Below are 20,587 nucleotides of genomic sequence, written 5' to 3' on the forward strand. Positions count from 1 at the left end.
TTGTCTCTTTCCAGAAGTCAGGAGCATTTTAGACTTTAGCAGATGAATTAAAACAAAGACAGAATCTTTGTATGCTGTAGAAGCCCCTCCCCTCCCCCCGCCTCAGCCACAGGGCTTCTGTACTCATGGCATCATTGGCCTCAGATATGCTGACTTTTATCCCATGGCTGGGTGTCAGCCTTACACGGTTCCTGGACTGGGCAGCCCGTGACAACACAGAGCCAGGGTTACCATCAGCACTCTGGAGATTCTCCAGACACTCCTGAATTAACTATGTTTTTCCTCTGTCATTTCCTCCTTTTCATTACTAAATCTAGTGAGCCTGTTTGCAGCAAACAAATAAATGTGGGACACAGATGTCAGTAGGTAAATGGTTAGCAAGAACTGTTACCATCAGGAAAAGCCACATTCCGGAAATGGCTAACCCAAAATGTTGCAAAGCCACATCCCTCCAGATCATCTGATTCTGGTCAAAGGGTCAGTGTCTAATCTGGCTGGCAGAGTCCCCTGCTCCTGTATCAGCATAGGTAAAGGAGAAGGCCCAGGTTACCTTGCTCAAATGACTCTGAGATGGTGTCCTGTCCCCAGCATCTAGTGCCTAATTGGATCCATCAGCTCTGCTCTGGGAAGGTCTTTGGAGCCACTTCTCCCAAAGCATTGAGCAGAAGTCCTGTGGTCAGGCAATTCCAGCCCTGTAGGGAACAGTATAATGGGAGAGGCTGAGGACACTTTGTGGAGTCACAAGAGACCTAAGGAATCCGAATGTGGCTATTTCAAACCCACATGTTTCTAATTTCCTTTGAGTTTCTGATTTGATATCATACCAGATCAAGAAGACATTGCCCAGGCTAGGACTTTCAGAACCATCTCCTTTTGGCTTTGAGGGAATAATGGAGCTAATGTAACACTTTCTGTCCTGAGACCCATTTGCTTTCTCTGTGTTAACAGTCATCAGAGTAGCACTTCTGAAGGGGTTACTTGAACAGTAGTGTTTTAGTGACCCCTAAAATTGGCCCTTTGGTGATGTGATTCAGACTGACATTTTAACTCAAGGATTATAGTAAAATCTCCTTTTTTCCTCTAAAAGATAAACAACTCTGTTTCCCCTCCTTCCAACTAATACGTTGAAAAACTTGAGCGTTATAAGACTATAGTACCATTTGCAAATTCCAGGCCACGGATTCTTTCTGAGTTGTGTGAAAGGAAATTAAATTTTGGGACCCCAAACTCATTTAGCCAAAGAGAAACATCAGGCTGGGAACTGATCACACAAACCTGCCTCCCACTTCTGGTTCCTAAATAAGATGACTACAAGATGAAAAGCTACCCACCTCCCCCATATTTTGCCCACAAGGAAATTCCTGGTGAACTGTTCAAACGTCACCATGGGCAATGCAAATTGATAGCTTATCCTTACTGGCACAAGCACCCAGCCCAGCCAGACAGAAATGTATACCTGATTGTTCCCCTACCCCATTTTGTCTGTGTTATCTTATATAACATGCAAATTCCCCACATTTTTCCTCTGCCCCTTTTGTTTATGTAAAAACTGTGTGCTTCTCAATATCCCCACCCTTCCCCTTTAAATTTGGAGCCCTCAAAATCATCTTCAGAGAAAGGCATAGCCCTGTCTCCCAGGTGCGTTCTTAACTTTGGCAAATAAATCTCTTAAAATAATTAAGACTTGTCTCATCATTTTCCTCCAATGACATTTGAAACCAAATAAAAGTTACGCCAAAATATAGTTTCTTCATTTTCTTTTTTATTTTCTTTTCATTTTTATCAAAACAATTTATGTTGTTTTTCACTCAGCTAAGCCCATTAAGTATTGTCTCTAATCCATGGTGATTAGCTTGGTGGTATGCCAGTATGGCAGACTGTCCTTTGCCTGAGGAGCCCACAAATCCTTGGATTTCCTTTGTGCCTGGGACCAAGAAGCCAGTCATGACACCAAGAAAACTCTCAGGCTTCAGCATGCCTCCTGTCTTCACATATGTGTGCATGTTAATAGGTATGGTTTACTGAGTGCCTACCATGTGATCCGATAATGTTCTAGATGCTTTCTGTTAATTTGAACCATATAAAATTGTTCCTCTTTTTTTTTTTTTTTTTTTTTTTTTTAAGGTAAAAAATGGTCAGTGAGCCAGGGGTGGTGGCTCATACCTGTAATCCCAGCACTTTGGGAGGCTGAGGTGGGTGGATCACAAGGTCAGCACCGGCATGGTCAACATGACGAATCTCCGTCTCTACTAAAAATACAAAAATTAGCTGGGCATGGTGGCGGATGCCTGTAATCCCAGCTACTCGGGAGTCTGAGGCAGGAGAGTTGTTTGAACCCGAGAGGCGGAGGTTGCAGTGAGCCGAGATCGCACCTCTACACTCGAGCCAGGGCGAGACTCCATCTCAGAAAATAAAAAATAAAAGATGGTCAAGTGTCAGTAACTTTCTATCATTAATTTTTTTTTATTGCATTTTAGGTTTTGGGGTACATGTGAAGAACATGCGAGATTGTTGCATAGGAACACACAAGGCAGTGTGATGTGCTGCCTTCCTCCCCTTCACCTATATCTGGCATTTCTCCCCATGCTATCTCTCCCCAACTCCCCACCCCCTGCTGTCCCTCCCCTAGTTCCCCCCGACAGACCCCAGTGTGTGATACTCCCCTCCCTGTGTCCATGTGTTCTCATTGTTCAACATCCGCCTATGAGTGAGAACATGTGGTGTTTGATTTTCTGTTCTTGTGTCAGTTTGCTGAGAATGATGGTATCCAGGTTCATCCATGTCCCTACAAAGGACACGAACTTGTCATTTTTGATGGCTGCATAATATTCCATGGTATATATGTGCCACGTTTTCCCTGTCCAGTCTATCATCAATGGGCATTTGGGTTGGTTCCAGGTCTTTGCTATTGTAAACAGTGCTGCAATGAACATTTGTGTGCATGTGTCCTTATAGTAGAACAATTTATAATCTTTTGGATATATACCCAGTAATGGGATTGCTGGGTCAAATGGAATTTCTATTTCTAGGTCCTTGAGGAATTGCCACACTGTCTTCCACAATGGTTGAACTAATTTACACTCCCACCAATGGTGTAAAAGTGTTCCTATTTCTTCACATCCTCTCCAGCATCTGTTGTCTCCAGATTTTTTAATGATCGCCATTCTAACTGGTGTGAGATGGTGTCTCAATGCGGTTTTGATTTGCTGGCTCTTGAATGTTGACTAGATAAACAATGAAATGAGGGCAGAAATAAAGATGTTCTTTGAAACCAACAAGAACGAAGACACAACATACCAGAATCTCAGGGACACATTTAAAGTAATTTTTAATAGTTGACATAATCCACATTTTACAGGGAAGAAACCAGAATAGTTTTAACCACCTACTCAAAATAGAAACCCTCCCCCTTAATCATGGCTTTCTATACTTCTGACACCCTGAGGGAATGAGAAAGGAAAAGAACAGAAGGTTGAGGGAAGTGGAAAGAAACCTGTCTTGAAGCTGATGGAGTGGAATTGAAACCATTAAAAGAAAAATTACTTCTATTTCTCTCCGACATGCCACTCAAATCACGAACTGCCCAGTGACGGGGTCTCTCCTGAGACAGGTGGCTGGGCAGGCAGCAGGCAGCTCCAGTGGGACCACAGCATGTCCAGGCAGGAGGCAGAACCCTGCCAGGGCTGTGGGCATGTGGCCAAGTTGTGGGGAGACGGGCTCCCAGGGTGTCCTCCTTGAAGCCCGTTCCAGACTCCATTTGCGTGCACCTCATATTGTCATCTCCGTTTCCTCTCAACAGAGCCTCAGCATCTCCCGTGCATGTGCAGTTTCCCAGAGCCCCTCACTGTCCTCAGTGGACAATTTGAACAGATTGTCCCCACCTCCGTGCACTGCTGGTGCCAAAGGACAGGGCAGGTTTCAGGTGCCCAGTGGAATCTGTAGAGGTTTTGACACCCTGTAGGTATCTTTAAACCTAAAAAAAACAATAGCTACATGGTAATTGGTACTTTGCCCTGGGGAGACTTCAGTTCAAAATAGGAGGGTGATGGGAATGGACAGAGTTAGGCCTTGGGCTTCATGTAGAGATGGGGAGAGAAGCATTCTTGGCAGGAGGAATACGTGTAAGTGCAGGCAGCAGAGCCACCATTATACAGCTTCCCTTAGGGAGAACAGAGCAGGAGGAGGGAGAGCAGCTTCACAGCAGAAGGCAGAAACCCCCTTCCCTTCCCTTCCCCTAGAAGAGCTTTGTTCTTCCACTTTCTCATCCTTATCTGAAAGTACTGCTTGAAGGCCAGCTTTCACAGAGCTCACCCCTCCTTCTAAAGCCCCACCTAGATGTTTCTTCTTTCAGGCAGGGAGCATCACATTCATAGCAACCCCCCGTCTGGGTGGGCACTTTAGGACTTTGCCTTGAAAATGAGAATGATGACAATGCCGACCCAAGCACATCACCAGATAAGGTAGGGTTTGAGCCACACCTTGCTCAGACCTCGAGGGGTGACCAAGAAGGAAGAGCAGGCAGATAGTGAGCAAGCACGCTGATACTGCGCTGGGTTTTCCCAGATCCTCAGAATGGCTGCCTCTGACCAGGGAGCAGCAGCTGTGATGGATGTGTGATTCTCCATTACTCCTCCCCAGTGAGCTTTGCAGTGGCTGTAGCTATGAGCCTTTGGGGCACCTGACTCCAAAGACAGATTTAAGTTGAAGTTGTAAGCCTTGAGTACCAGACTTTTGCAGGAGAGGAGGTAACATCACCAGTGGACCTCTAAAAAGTGCAGATTCCTCAGATTCCTGAGCCTCACCTTAAACCCTCAGGGTACATGTATTTCCTGGTTCTGGTAGACATGGTTCTTTGGGATATATGCCTAGGAGTGGAGTTCTGCTCATAGGGTGGGTACATCTTCATCTTCATTAGTAATGGAAAATTGTTGACGTCCTGCTAGCGGTGTATGTGGATTTCTTGTTCCACATTTTCACCAGTACTTGCTCCTAACAGACTGAAAATACTGCCAGTAGCATCACTTCTTTATGTTGGAATTACAATATAGGAATGAAGGATGACAGTTCATGGTGGGTGTTGTGTTCTTTGGGTTGAAAATGAGTGAAAGTTTTATCACCTGGCCTAGCAGGAAAGCAAAAATGCTCTGGTACCAAAGAAAAAATTATTTTTTTGTTTGTTTTGTTATGGGAAAACAGTCAAAGGAAAATTTGAGCCTATTAGTGATGTTGTGAAATGTATATTTGGTCATTGTTTTCTAGCAAACAGCTCCTTTAGGAATCTTTGGATCTTTTAGGAATCCGTGGAATCTCCAGAGTTGTAAATGTCTTCAGGATGGGGACTGGTCATGAGAAAGGCAGGATTACAGGATTGGGACTTTCAGCCCTATCTCCAAGTCTTCAGGGAGAGAAAAGGGGACTGAAGGTTAAGTTGATCACCAGTGGCCAGCAATTTAATCAATCATGCGTATGTAATGAGGCCTCCACAAAATGCCAAGAGGACAGAGTCTGGAGAGCTTCTAGGTAGCTGAACATGTGCAGGTTCCTGGAGGGTGGCATGGACACAGAAGACATGGACACTCCACGCTCCTTCATCTCTACCTCACCCTACGTATCTCTTCCTCTGTATCCTTTAAAATATCCTTTATAATGAACTAGTAAACATAACTGTATCTCTGAGTTCTGTGAGCTGCTATAGCAAATGATTTAAACCCAAGGCCAGGGTCATGGAGATCCTGATTTATAGCCAGTGGGTTAGAAGCACACACTACAACCTGGGGCTTGGGACTCATGTCTGAAGTGGGGAGCAGTCTTGTGGAACTGCCCTCAACCTGCAGGCTCTGACACTATCTCTAGGTAGATATTAGGACCAAATTGAATTGAACTGGAGAACATCCAGCTGTGTCCACTGCAAAATTGCCTGCTTACTTGATATGTGAGAGAAAAAAACCCACGTATTTGGTGTCAGAAGCATGTTATAAAAGTATAGGAGAAACTAAGTTTGTTTACTCCTATATCTACACCATTATTTTAACTTAAAGAGTCAAGTGTTTGAGGCACAAAAGAAATAGTGAAAAGAATGGATGATTAACCAGCAACCATGTTAGAACAGAAACAGATTTAAAACAGTTGAGATAGTTAAGAAAAACAAAGTTAGGGAACAGTTTAGTGGGTTTATAAGAATAGCAATTGGTATAAATAATCAGTCTCTTCTGTAAGAGTTATACAGATTCACTCATTGTTAGCAGTATTTTTATTTTAGCAGTGAACCTATATAGAAAATACAAGTCTTAAGACAGAAACAAGATGGCTAGAAAATGATGAAGGCACTTAGAAGGGAGTGCATTTAGTGCATCCAGATTGAAGAAGAAACCTGGCGGAATGGTGAACACTCAGTGTGTGTAGGCTGGTTGTATACAGGATCATTTTGTTTCACATGGGCTGGAAATCAGCCTGTCAGGTCAGCCTTTGTCAAAAAGAATTATGACAAAGCTGTTGTCTGGGCTTATTCCAAGTGTGTACCGTCGTTACTTGGCTGGGCCAATTTGGCTTGTATTGAGCCAGAACTGGGGCAGATCATGAAGCCACACTTGGGCCATCATGACCTGGAGTCTTCTAAGGCAGCTCCATTGGAACTCACCATGAACTCTCAGGACAGGCTGGTTCTGCTTAGTGCTGGGACAAAGTGCTTCTGCCAGAGCTGCTGATGGATGACTCTTGCTAGTGGATGAGCAAGAATTTCCAACTTCTCACTGTGCTGAACCTGTATATGTGAGTAGAGCTGTCATTACTGAAAAAATAAGCTTCCTTCTAACATTAACAAAGAATGTGTTAATGTTACGTTTTTCATGCAAAACTGAAGTGTAACTGCCACCTCTGCATCATGATAAAGATGTTCCTGTTTGATTTGACAGAGCAAACACCTCCACACCTGTAGGAGAATGGTGGTGATCCCCTGTGACCTCACATTCATCTGCACCTCTAACCCAAGCCACTCCTTCAGGATCCTCTTGTGACATCGTCTGTTGTGGGATTCTACTTGTTACATGCCCTTTTCAGTGGGCATTCTTGTCTTTCTTCTGATGACCTGCATTGCAGATGTCTGTCTGTGGTGTTACCTGTCATGTTTAGACAACCACCTAGGCAACTGTATAAGCCTGTTCTCACTCCTACCAGCCCCAAATGATACAGAGTTTTTTGTGTGCCATGGCTCTCAGATAATGTCACTTATCCATAGTAAATCACCTCTGCAGCCATTTATGATTTCAGATCTTTATTCTCACATGTAACAAAAGCTACAGCTTTGCCACAATTGGGGATTGTTTATGAGGTATGAATTATGCATAGATAGGTAGTTAGAATGGAGAGCCATTTGTCCACTTAGGAAGTCACATCTTAGTTACGCCCCCGTCCAGCCACCTACATGCGGTCTCTTTCTACCCTTGGCCTCTTGATCTTGCCCCCGCCCCCCATGCTTCTCTTTTTTCCTCAGTTTCAGTATGTATCTATCAAGACCCAGCGTCGCTCCTACTTAATCCTGGGTAAGTATCAGTTGGATAACGTGCAAACGTTTTTGCTTATAGGTCTCAGATTTAGCCAGATCTGTGTTAAAATGCAGTTAAACCTAGCTGTGAGACCTTAGGCAAAAAAACTTTACCTCCCTTCATTGATGATGATGATGATGATGATGATGATGATAAAAATAATAATACCCAGCAGCACAGGCTGTTGATGGATCAAAGGAGATCATTTGCATATTGCACATAGCAAAGCTTTAGGCACCATAGCGAGGGCTCAGTAGAATGGCCTCATAGTCCTTTAAGATCTAGGCTTCTGACTGCTTCAGCCATTTACCCTGCTACACATTTCAATCCCATTAAACTATAAGCTCCTTTTGAGCAGGGAGCCTGTCTTCTTCAGCCTTAGCACCCAGAGCCTCGAAATATACTTGGCACATATTCGAGTGCTCCATAAATATGGACATAAATCAAATAAGCCATAAGAACACCTATGGCTCTTTGAGGGCATCATGCTGTTCCACACCTCTGTGCCCTCAGATATGCTGTTCCCTTGCCTGCAGTGCCCATCTCCTCCCTGCCTGGGCTGATGTCCAGTCACTTTCATAGTTGCTGACCTGGATGAATTAGAACTCCCTCTGTGCCCCCTCTCCAACCTGGGTCTCTTGATTTACTTGTCTGTCTCCCTCTTAAGTATATATTAGCTCCTGAGGACAGAGGCCATATGTGCTTGACTTCATACCCACAGCCCTTAGCACAGTGCCTGTCACATAAAGGGGATCAAAATATGCCTGCTGAATAAAGGCTAGAGTTGGGGCTGAATATAAATAAAAGGATATGTGCAGAGAAACAAAAGTGCAAGGGAAATGAAACAGTTGAAAACTGGTGATTTGTTACTATGGTGATTTCTGAGTAACTTTTGTTTGGGGTCGGGGGGTGCGTTTCTTTATTCTTGTTATTGTTTTCTTTCTAACTCCATCTCCAGCAGCTCAGAAGGAGAACAGCTGTACCTAACAACCCTGTAGGGTAGAGCCAGAGAGAAGTGGAGCCTCCCTGTGATGAGGGAGGAGGGTCAAGACCACAGCATGTCACGAACACCAGAGTGGGTTGAGCCACATCATAAGTTATTCTTCATTTTAGCAACAAAGGCAAGTGGAAGACATGGGTCTTCTGAAAACTGTAGTAAAAAAGAGTACTTTCAACCATAGGGCAAAAAATTAAATAAAAACTGTAGGACACAGCAATGCCTAGCTCTTCTCACATCATTAAAACTCTCATAATGTGCCCTTCTCAAGGCTCTGGCACAGCAGGGGGCACCTGAGCATTTATGGCCAAACGTGAGCACTTGGTCAGGTCATTCCATGAGTCCTCACAATTCCTGAGGTTCAGCCGAGGGCCGAAAGCTGTGTGTGGACTCAGTGGTTCTGCTCAATGTGTGCAAAAGGTCTCTGGGTGCCTTCAGCATTGGTGTGAACTCTGGAGGGCTCCTTGCTGAAGCCCACATTTTCTTTTTGAAACAGGGTCTCGCTTTGTCACCCAGGCTGGAATGTAGGAGCATGAACACGGCTCACTGCAACTTCAGAATCCCGAGCTCAAGTGATCCTCCCACCTCAGCTGAGACTACAGGTGCATACCACCATGCCTGACTAATGTTTGTATTTTTGTAGTGATGGGGTTTCTCCATGTTGCCTAGGCTGGTCTCCAACTCCTGGCTTCAAGCATTCTGCCCGCCTCAGCCTCCCAAAGTGCTGGGATTACAGGCTTGAGCCACCACGCGCAGCTTGGAAGCCCACTTTGCTCCATTGATGTGGAAACTGGGCTCCAGAACCTCAGAGTGACATGCTCTGTGCCGCAGGGCTGCTCAGCAGCCTGGTTCTGAGCTAATGCACTGTTTGCAGACCTTCTCTAAAGCTGAAGCCTGATATTCCAGGCTAAGATGACCTGGAGACTTGGGAACCAATCCCAAGCTGGACCTAGGAGCAGAGCATGCTTCTCAAAAAATAGCATGGTGTAGTAGGTAGAAGATGTGAGCATATTAGATCTAGATCCATATCCAGGTCCCACAACCTGAGTAACTCAGGAAAGTTACTCCAGTTCTGTGGGCCCAAGGTTCCTTGACTGTGAAATACACTTGTAAGGTTGCTCTGAGGATTAAATGAGATAGCATATGTAAAGGGTCAAGCAGAAAATAAGTTCTCAAAAAGTGGTTGGCATTGTTATTATTTGTTATTGTTGTTATTATCCTACTAACTTGCCTTAATTCGAGTTTAACTGTTTGTGTCAAAGGTAATCAGAAGTTCTTCTTGGTTCTCGGAGAGGTGGGGGTGACAGGTGGCCCACACAGCCACTCTTTGATCTCTGTATTAGATTCTCTTCCTCTGTGTATTGCTGCAGACTCTCTGTTAGAACAAAGATCCCACTGCATGCCCTCCCCCATCTCCTCCCAAAGAAGCAGTGGCCCACGCAAGACTGACATTCATGCCTCTTGTGTTCAGGTCAGTGGTCCGTGCTTCAGGGTACACAAGCGGCTGTGCTCCATGAGGCTGCCTGGGACCCAGGTTCCTTCTGTCCTATGGTCCTGCCATTCCCTGTTGGGTTGCCATCCTCTCTCTGTTGAAGGCGGTTCACCAGTGCCACACCCACTTCTCAGCCCACAGGAAGTAGGAAGTAAAGTAGAGGGCAACCAGCTCCCTTTTGAAGGATTCAGGAGTTAAATATATTATACCCAGTCACAACGAGTTGACCAGAATTGTTACCTGGTCACACCTAGCTGCAAGAGAGTCTGAAAATGCAGTCTTCTGCTGCAAAGCTGGAGGCTTCACTAAAGCTATTATGATAGAGGAAGGTGGGGTGGATTTGGTGGAACAGCAAGGGGACAGCAGGCAGTCTGGCACACCCTTCACCTGCCTTCACCCTCCACTGCTGGCTTACTTTCAGTGACATGGATTTAGACTGCAAGGTTGCCAAGTCTGTATCCTTTTAGACTTAGGACAACCCTGCTTGATACCAGAATCCCACAAGCTCCTAGAAAAAAGGGAAGGTAAGCTGCTGTGCCATTTTTGAGGAGTGAACTTCAAGTTTAATTACTCTGCAAGACAGCACTTAAAAAAAAAAAAAAGTGCTCTCTACCTCATTCATATGCCAAGTGAAAAGTCACTACTAAATTGTTTTACCATAAGTTTCTCAAGCAGTAGTGTTCGCAGAATGCATGCTGGTCTATAAACCCAGTGCTCCCTTTTTTGGATTCGTTAAGCAAAACCAGACTGGGTTTCCATCAGGTGTTAAGTAGGTCATTCACAAGTGGTCTAGCCCACGGAGCACACACTCTTCCCACTGAGTAGCCACAGCTAGTCATCCCAAATACTGTTTTTTTCTTTGCTGCTGGGGAAAGCATCACTGACTGCCTTCTGGTGGTCCCACGTTCTCTTCCTCTTACTGATCTCCATCCTTTCATTTCCTCTGTGTCTCTCTTGGCACTCAGTTTGCATTCATAAATGCAGACCTCTAGTGAAAACTTCACTGAGGCATGCTCGACAGTCAACTACCCTGGGCTCACTCAGGATAAGGAAACCAACATCAGGGAAGGCAGAGACCATCCTCCTTTCCTTCTGGCAATAAAGTGTAGGAGGAGGCTGCCTGGAGTCTGCCTCTCTGCTCCCTTTGTTGCTGTCCACCACGCGCCCTAAAGAGGCTAAGGAATTAGAGTTATGCTTTCTGACTGCCTACTTTATCAGCATTCACACCAAAACAGCTGCAAGAAGCTTTGAAATTCTATACCAGGGCAGTGGATACAAAAGTTATCTCTGCTGCTGTTGCTGATTTCTGGCAGCTTGAATAGAATGCCAACACAAAGACCCAGGGACCAGGGAACTGGGCTTCATGTTATTCTTCAAAGGAAAGACACCAGCCTCTGTCCCAAAAACACAGTGCAAGTGGCCTCACAAACAAATTCTCAGGCTGGTAGATTGAGATTGGGCTCTGACTTCATAACCAGATAAATGATCAGCAAAAATGGGAGACATGGAAACCACAAGCATTGTGCTATGAGCTCAAAGGCAAAAGAAGTCAAGTTTCCTTCTTCAAAGTCCTTTCTGTGTCTTTAAAGGAATTGGATCTTTTTGACTGGAACTAGTGAATTAAAGAAAGAGAAAAAGAATGCACTTTTTTTTTTTTTGAAAGGATGAGGCCACATTTGCAGAATCATCTGGCGAGGAACCTCTATAGAGGCTGGGAAGATTGGCAGGGCGGGTTTTTGTTCGGCCTTGGGGAGTGAACCTCCTCGGCTTTCATTCTCAGCAGTCCTTGTACTCGGGGAGGGGGCATTGATGACGCCTGTTCAGACAGCCGCTTTGTGCTAATGTGTTTTCTTGTGGCTCCGCCAGGTGACACCCTGACCCTTGGGCCCTTGGCCAGTTCTGCCACAACTGTTCCTTAAACAGCCGCAGCCCAGAAAGCCAGTCTCTGCCACTGTGGCCCAGATGTGACACTGACCTTTCTGTTTCTCTTTGCTGGTTCATGAATAGAAGCCCACGTTTTTGTTTTTCTTTTCTCTTTTTCTCTGGTTGGTTGTTTTTACAGAATGAGGGTAAGGAGAGTAGAAAGATACATGATTGGATATCAACATCAGGAAGAAACATCTCTCCTGTGCCTAGTGTTTCTGAAAATTTTCAGGTCGCATGAACCAGTGTGACCTACTGTTCTGGGCTCTGCTTGGATTGCCCCAGGTCCTAGGGGTGGTGGCTCAAAAGTCAAAGCATTAAAATGCCCAGCTGAGTGTCCCAACAGGAAAGGGTGAAGATAACAAGAGCGAAGATAGGTCCCCTTCCCTCCCCCACCAATCAGCATCCAGAGAACAAAGATGCTTTGTTTCATCCTCTCCACCTTCCTAGAGCCAAGCCCAGGGGGTGGTCTTCATGACCTCACTCACAGAGAGCTCCTACAGACACCTCACAAATCAAATTGCCTTGGTTAGGTGCCAAGGTCAATTTGAATGGGTACCGTCATTCTGAGTTTACTGGGTGGCCCCAAGTACCTAGGACTTGTGGCCCAGAGGTTCTCAAAAACTCACTAATCCAGCCACCCTGCTGTTGGTTCGGTTATCCCAGATTCCGCACTCATCCCCTGCAGGGTCCTCTGCATGTGGCTTTGCTTTTTTTGTGCCCTTAATTAGAGTTCTATGGCTGTTCATCAGCATGTACTCACCACCCACTCCCCGCACACCCCTCACTGCTCACTTCCCAGCAGATTGGTTACCAGAACACGTTTAGCAGGCTCACTGTTCTTGGGTACCTGTTAGCCTTCACACCTTCTAGAAGGAGTTGCCTCTCAACAGGCTTTGGAATCAGACACTCTCTTCATATATGATTGTTTCAACTTATATACAAATTCAACCAGTAGCCAATAAGGTTAAAGGGAACTTACGGAAAAATAAAGGTGATTTATTCTCATTATAAAAACATTCTTGGTATAGACATCTGAGAAATAAAGACACAGCAAAGACAGGACAGTTGCTCGTAGTGTTGTCAACCACACGCCACCATAATCTCAGCATGTTTCCTACCAAAGAGTTTTCTAGACGTTTGTTAAATAGTTGCAATCATGTGATACTTCCTAATATAACATGAACATTTTTTCCATGTTGCTGATCATTGCAGTAAATGTAAGTTTTAATTTCTGCTTAACTTGTCTTTATGGGCATACCTTACAATTTAGCCATTGCCCTAATGCTAAACAACTGACAAGTTTTCTGACTTTTCAAGTGATAAATAGTATTTCATAGAACCACTTGATGTCATTTTTAAAAGGCATGTCTTTAGCACATATTTGCAAGGTTAAAGGACATGCCCTGCCCCCAACACCCTTTTTTTAATTTTTATTTTTAATTTTTAATTTTCTATTATTTGGAGACAGTCTTACTCAGTCACCCAGGCTGGAGTGCAATGGTGCCATCTCTGCTCACTGCAGTCTCTGCCTCCCTGGTTCAAGCAATTCTCATGCCTCAGACATCTAAGTAGCTAGGTTTACAGGTGCCTGCCACCATACCTATCTGATTTTTGTATTTTTAGTAGAGGTGGGGTTTCACCATGCTGGTCAGGCTGGTCTTGAACTCCTGGCCTCAAGTGATCCACGCACCTCAGCCTCCCAAAGCGCTGGGATTACAGGTGTGAGCCACCACACCTGTCCGGGTATGCCCATTTATAAGATTTTTTATGTTGCCAAATTGGTTTACCAAATGGTTTTACACTGATTTCTAGTCTTCTGTCAGCAGTGTAAGATAGTAATATTCATTTCAAGAAACTTCGCCACTATTGAGTATACTTTTTTTTTAAATGTGTGAATTTAGAAATGAAACATTGTATCTCACTAATCTAAATTGTATTTCTCTGAGAACTTACAAAGGTAATATTCTCGCATATTTTTAACAAATTGTTTTTCCTTTTTTTGTTGTTGTTGTTGCCAATTCATGTTTCTTTTTACCTAAACTTAGGGTTTCTCTTGTCTATATAAATTTCTTGCATCTTAAAATATTAATCCAAGACAGTTGAAAACATATCTCCATAGAAAAACTTAAGCATGAATGTTTATTGCAGTATTATTTATAAGAGCCCAAAAGTAAAAACCCAAATGTGTATCAATTGATGAATGGATAAACAACAGCTGGTATATCCATACTGTAAAATTTTTTTAGTTATAAAAAGGAATGAAGTACTAATACATATTACATGAATGAACCTGGAGAACATTATACCAAGCAAAGGGAGCCAATCACAAAAGGCCATTTGTGACTCTGTTTATATGAAATGCCCAGAATAGGCAAATCCATAGAGACAGAAAGTAGATTAGTGGTGGCCAGGGGCCGGGGAGAGAAGGGAATGGGTAGTGCTTGCTTAATGGGTACAGGTTTCTCTCTGGAGCGATGAAAATGTTCTGGAATTAGGTAATGGTAATGGTCTCAAAATGTACTAGAAACCATTGGACTGTGTGCTTCAAGAAGGTGAATTTTATGGTATATGAATTATATCCCAATTAAAATAAAATAAAATTTAAAAATATTAACTATAAGGAACTTTTCTATGGTCCAAAAAGGGTTGAGGGCAGGGGGTAGGAACTTTACAACCTGTGCTCTAATTCTTTCTGAAACCTTTGGCATAGAAAGGGTTAAAACATATCATCCTTGTTTTCATCACCATTTCACTCTGTCTTAACCCTGAGATCCAAAGCAAAATGAACTTAAGAAGAAAATGTTCTTACCTTTTTCCTGGAGCCTTCCCAGGGTTTGGTGTTAAAACCTCATTTTGCCATTTAGGTTTGGGACTGGTTCCAGCGTTCAGTTGACTGCAGTCTTAAATCTCACCACTGGGGTCCAATTCTTCCATTTCTCTTTTATTGAGTATTTTTGAATATTTGAACTCAAGAAATGGAAGGTTATGCAGAAAGGAAAGAACATGTTTGTTGCAGGGATGTGAGCAGCTGCTTCTCAGCCTGGGGTCATTTGAACAAGAAAAGCCAGAGATGGGAACCCACAAAAATATTCTAGGTGCCAGTAGTATGGCTTATTCTTAAAATGTCAACATGACATTTTAAGAGTGATGTATGTTAGTTAGGTTCCCTTGCTGTGCAGTGTGAGACAAGGTTCATCCTCTTTCCCCTCCAGAGAGCCTTTGCAAAGTCGTGCATTAATGATCGAATGGGTCCAACTCCACTTGTTTCTGAAGCAAAGCTTGGGTTTGATTTTTAAGTAGGCTCTGTTCTCCCATGATTGCATGTGGCTAGTGTCTGCATTGTGTATATTCCCACTTTTACATCTATCTTCTCACCTCAGAGACTGTAATATTTTAATACTTGCATTTGGCGAGGGGTTCTCCCTCACAGGCTCCACCAAGAGTAGAAAGCTGTTATTTTGTGCTTGGTGGAGGCATTATATGTGTATCTCAGTTTATGCAGTAAATATGTTCCAGAAAGTTTTGCCTATAAAGCATATCATATTTTAAGTGCAATAGGAAAGCTGATTTTTATACCAAGGAAGCCAGTGCCAACTCCTTCATGTTACTTATAAATACCCTTGCCACAACTAGGAAAGATGAGGAAATTAGGAAATTAAAGGCTGCTTCAGTGTCATTCACCCAAATAGTCATTAGGATGCCAAACCACGCTAAGATGGTGACTCACTGCACCTAGTGTGGTCCAGCACCTCTACAGAAGCCACTGTCTTGGGGGAGTGGGATGTGAATTAGGGATGGAGGTGAGGCCCAGTCCCTGAAATCAGTGTCTCCGTTAATACTATGTATTAGCTCATTCTCACACTGCTGTGAAAAAATACCCAAGACCGAGACCGGGTAATTTGTAAAGAAAAGAGGTTTAATTGACTCACAGTTCTGCGTTGCTGGGGAGGCCTCAGGAAACTTACAATTATGACAGAAGGCAAAGGAAGAGCAGGCATCTTCTTCACAGGGCGTCAGGATGGAGTAAGTGCACGCAGGGAAAGTGTCAGACACTTCTAAGACTGTCAGATCTCATGAGAACTCACTATCACGAGAAGAGCATGGGGGAACTGTCCCCATGATTCAGTTGCCTCTACCTGGTCCTGCCCTTGACACGTGGGGATTACGAGGATTGAAATTTGAGGTGAGATTTGGGTAGGGACAGATCCGAACCGTATCATGATGTATGAGAAACTGAGCTCTGTGGAACCCGTTCTTCCCTATAGGATTTTTCCCTCAATGTCTGCAGCCCTCACATTCACACCCTTGCATGGACTGGACAGGATTCCACGGTCAGGAGACAGCTCTAGTATAGAGATTCTGTGTGCTGGCCACGGAATCAGGCATTCTGGTTTCAGATCCCATCTCTATGACTGACGTAGCTGTGGACAACCCCTCTTTTCCTCCCTTGTAAAGTGTGGAGAAATAGCAATACCTATGTTTTAGAGCTATTACTAGATTTTAATGGGACAGCATTTTCCAGTGTGCAGCCTTCACCTAGGCTACAGGGAACACTCATTGGATATTGGTCATAACTGCTAAGATTGGAGCCATCATCCCCATGATGCCCATCCCACCAAAACGTGTGTTAGTTTTCTGCTGCTGCCTCACAAAGTACTACAAACTTAGTGGCTGAAAACAACATCCATCTGTTACCTCACATTTCTGTCAGTCACAAGTCCAGACTCAGAGGGACTGGGTTCTCTGCTTCGCAAAGCCGAAATCAAAGTGTTAGCTGATTATGTTGTTTGAAGGCTTGACTCAGGAGGAATCCATTTCCAGGTTCATTCAGGTTCTTGACCAAACTCTGTTCCTCATGGTTGTAGGACTGACATCCTGTTTCTTTGCTGTCTGCCAGCTGTGAGCTGTTCTCAACTCTGACCACCCATGAAGGGCCACAGAAGCCCCTTCATCTTTAAAACCAGTCATGGAGAATCTCCCTCACAACGAAGGCCACTTCTAATCTTCTTTTCCAGGAACTGCCGTGCCTTTCAAGGGCTCACCTGATTAGGTCAGGTCCACCCAGGATGGTCTCTCAAAGTCAGCTGTGCCAAATAACATAACCCAATCATGGAATGATGACCCCATCATTCGTAAGTCCTAGAGATTTACAGGGCATGTACACCAGGAGCAGGAGTCCTGGGAGACAGCTCAGAATTCTGCCTACCACACTGTCATTTAGCAAGACACATATTTTTACTCCTTGCCTCCAGTTGGCAGCAGGGAGAGGACTTTCCCACACTGGCAGAGTCCTGTGTGCTTTTTTTCTTAGCTGGGCTGGGGCCACTGGTGGAACCCAGCACCAATGCTAAAAGCGGTTCAGCCCTCGAATATGAACATCTCCAGAGTGCCAACCCAGCAGTGACTTTTTCCTTGCTTCAGTACCTTGGGAAATGCTTGTGATCCCAAGAGTGGCCAGCATAGCCCTGCTTTCTGTCCAGCCTCCCCAGTCCTCCCTGGCCCTTCTGTCCCAGCTGTCACCAGAAGGCAGCACTGCCTGCACTCATCCATGGGTTGTCAGGATCATCTGATGCAGTGTGCTACAAAGGAGAAAAGCCCCATTGTAAAGGATTGAAAGGTGCTGGGAAATTAGGAAATTTGGGTGACAGGTTCTGTGGCCCAACCTCGTTGCTACTGATGTGTTACTCGGCAGTCTCTAAATGTCCTGCTCCCGGCAATTACATGGGGAAAACTAAAGAAAGGCTTTCCTAGGCTTTCAAGGGATTAACTCTCTCCATTGAGAATGTAGCAAAAGTCCTCAAGTAGATTCTTATGGGAGTTTCTAATTTTACGAGGATCAAGAGCCCCCTGCCATGAATCTTCTATCCGAAGTCAAATAATTTCTGAAGTGTCTCTGCCACATCTTATCCTTTTCCTAATGCCATTCCTGCTGACTGAAAAAATGTGTTTGCTTGTTAAGCTTCCAGTTTTTGCTTTTTCCTAGAAAAGTGTGAAACCATGCAGTTGATTTGCAATTCAGCTTTAAATTCATTTTTCAACTGCCCCCATCTCAGTTGCTTGCATTTGGTTTCCAGGTTCTTAGTTCAGTTCCCTTCCTTGTTCTTTTATATCTATTATGATACCAGGAAACATGCCTGTACCTCTAAGTACGGGCCAAATGTGGCTTTACCTGTCACTTTCCAAAGTCTGGGCTGTCTCCTGGGGGCTGTCAGGAACAGGGAGTATGCCTAAGGGCTGTCACTTCTTCATACCCACCTACATTGGCTTCTGAGACAAAAGTGCTTACACCACTGAAATTAAAGTTATTTGTGGTCAGTTCCACTTCCTCTTCCTGCCGTTCCTCCTCTGCCTGCAAGTGTATGTGTCTCAAAAGAAAGTAATTTGCTTGTGCAGAAGACTGCCAGTGGCCCTTTCTCCATTTTTCGTACCTAGGTTCTGCACACACCTGAAATCTTATCACACGTCCTGCAAGCTTATAACTTGGGCATACTGGCATTACTTTAATTATTGGCTCATGAGAAAATATGAATGTATCTGTATTTAATGTGCATCTTGTAGACCGGACTGTGGGCTGTAGCATCAGGAGGAGGGAGTGTATGTTCAACCAGACTTATCTTGGATTGAAGCACCCTGTGCCTGTGGTAATGGATAGATTCAATCCTTTAGGTCAGCTTCTGTCAGTCACTACAGGGCTATGTGAAGAAGCATAGCTCCCATGGCATGGCAGCAGAAAGGGCTGCAATCCGTTGATCTGTTGATAATGTCTGCCCTACTTATGGGAGCAGGGTGCAGCACTCCTTGATTCCTGTGTCTGGCAACTCTTCCTGGGTTGCTTAACACTATTGGAGCATCTGATAAGATCCACAGGACTAGGGAAATTTTAAGTAGATCAAGTTTTATTTGTAGAGTAGAGACAGGGCCCCTCCCTTTGCAAACAAATTGGAGAATAGAGGCTTCACAGCTGTAATCCACACACCTTGACCACAGGCATAGGATCCAATTGGTCAAAGTACCTTTCTACCAGCTTTTCTAGGCATGACAACCTGCAGAGGACTATAGCCACCAGTTCATGGCATGTGATATTTTCCTGATCAGAGTAACTCCAGGGCTCCACATTCATGATGGCATTACAGTGTTTCCTGGTACCTCACAGATCTAGAGCAAGTGAATTAGTGCATTCCATGTCACAATGCACCTACAGCATTGGACATAACAGCCACAGCACTTAACTGTGCATGATAAAGAATATTTATATTTTAGCATGAATGATCAAAAATTTCCCTTGTAGCAAGGAGCCTGGGCACACCGAATATAGCTCATGTAGCATCTTCTGACTCTTCCATTACAAAGCAGTTAGTATGACTGCCCCACGTGGGAGGAAGAAGACCACAAGTTTCTGTACAAATGTTTTCATTGTGATTAACTTTTAGTGACTTGAGACTACATTTATTGATTTATTTTCACTTCTTTTGTGTCACTGTAAGCAAGATCTGTATAGAAACATTACTTAACTCAAAATGCCAATTGCCTGAAGTAGTAATGTGCTGTCTCTTCTGTAAAAGAGGATTTTCTCCAAAATGATTTTGATTAGTTTTAATTTGTTTATTTAATGCGTATTGAGTACTACTGTGTGCCAGACACTGTTCTGGCCACGCGAGATGCAGCAGTTAAAAAAAAAAAAAAAAAATCCTGCATTCAAGAAGCTAATGATTTTTCTTCTCTATTCATAAAATTATAGATAAGCTCCTAGGTGCTTATTACAGTATATTTCTTTTTAAAAGTGGATTTTGAAAGATTTTTTTTTTCTTAGTTTGGTTAAATGTAGGATCCTGTTTTCTTCAGGGTTCTGGTATGGGGCTTATTTTGTTTTGCTGGAGTTGGAAGAGTAGTTTGCAATAAGCATTCTCATTAGTTCTGGGTTCTATTTCTCTATCGCGGTGAGAAAACTTCTAGAGAAAAATCAGAGCACTTCATGTCACTCTTCAAAACTCCCTGCTTCTTCTACCTAGCATGCCTATTCTCCTGAAGAAAGCATGCTGGGTTGCATGTTAATCAGATCCATGTAAGGGAAACAGCTGTTAAGCTGCTTCAAAGATGTAGATATAAATTCTTTCTTCTGTATAAATCAGAATTTCTTGAACTTGACACTATTAACACTTGGGGCCAGGTAACTCTTGTTTGTAGGAGGCTGCACTGCACACTGCAGGCTGTTTTAACAGCATTCTTGGCCTCTGCCCACTAGGTGTCACCCCTCCCCTCTGAGTGTGACAACCCAAAATGCCTCCAGACATTGCCCAATATGTCTCTTGTGGGGGAGTGGTAAAGTTACCCCTAGCTGAGAACCACTGGTGTCAGTGATGTGTTTCTGTGACTCAGGTCTCACATTCTCTAATTACGGTAGATCAGTTAAATTACTTGGGGGGAAAAAAAGCGTGTGGGACAAGAAATGTTTTCTGTCTGGCCTTTGCAGAAATGTAGACCAACTTTCCACCATGAAAGAGTTCATATTGTATGAGCAAGATAGTTTCAGTCTGATGAAGCAACATCAACAACAGATGATTAAATTCCTTTAGCACATCATGCCTTGGAAATAGCTTGCATTTCCTATTGGAAACTTGTTAAAATCATATC

General features: G+C 43.9%; 1 protein-coding gene across 3 annotated transcripts in view; it reads left to right on the forward strand.

Moving 5' to 3' along the window:
* The window catches only part of FYN (FYN proto-oncogene, Src family tyrosine kinase), a 145,337-nt gene that overhangs the window by 63,545 nt on the left and 61,205 nt on the right, over nt 1–20,587 (forward strand). Inside the window, exon 1 of one of the 3 annotated variants that reach the window (XM_074397591.1) lies at nt 9,056–9,140. The exons of the other annotated variants lie outside the window; for them this stretch is intronic. The gene's annotated coding sequence lies outside the window, so the exon portion shown is untranslated. Of the gene's footprint in view, nt 1–9,055; nt 9,141–20,587 lie in introns of those variants that run through there. 3 annotated transcript variants of the gene reach the window in all.

This window comes from Saimiri boliviensis, chromosome 4 (genome assembly GCF_048565385.1).
Source record: "Saimiri boliviensis isolate mSaiBol1 chromosome 4, mSaiBol1.pri, whole genome shotgun sequence".
Taxonomy (NCBI): domain Eukaryota; kingdom Metazoa; phylum Chordata; class Mammalia; order Primates; family Cebidae; genus Saimiri; species Saimiri boliviensis.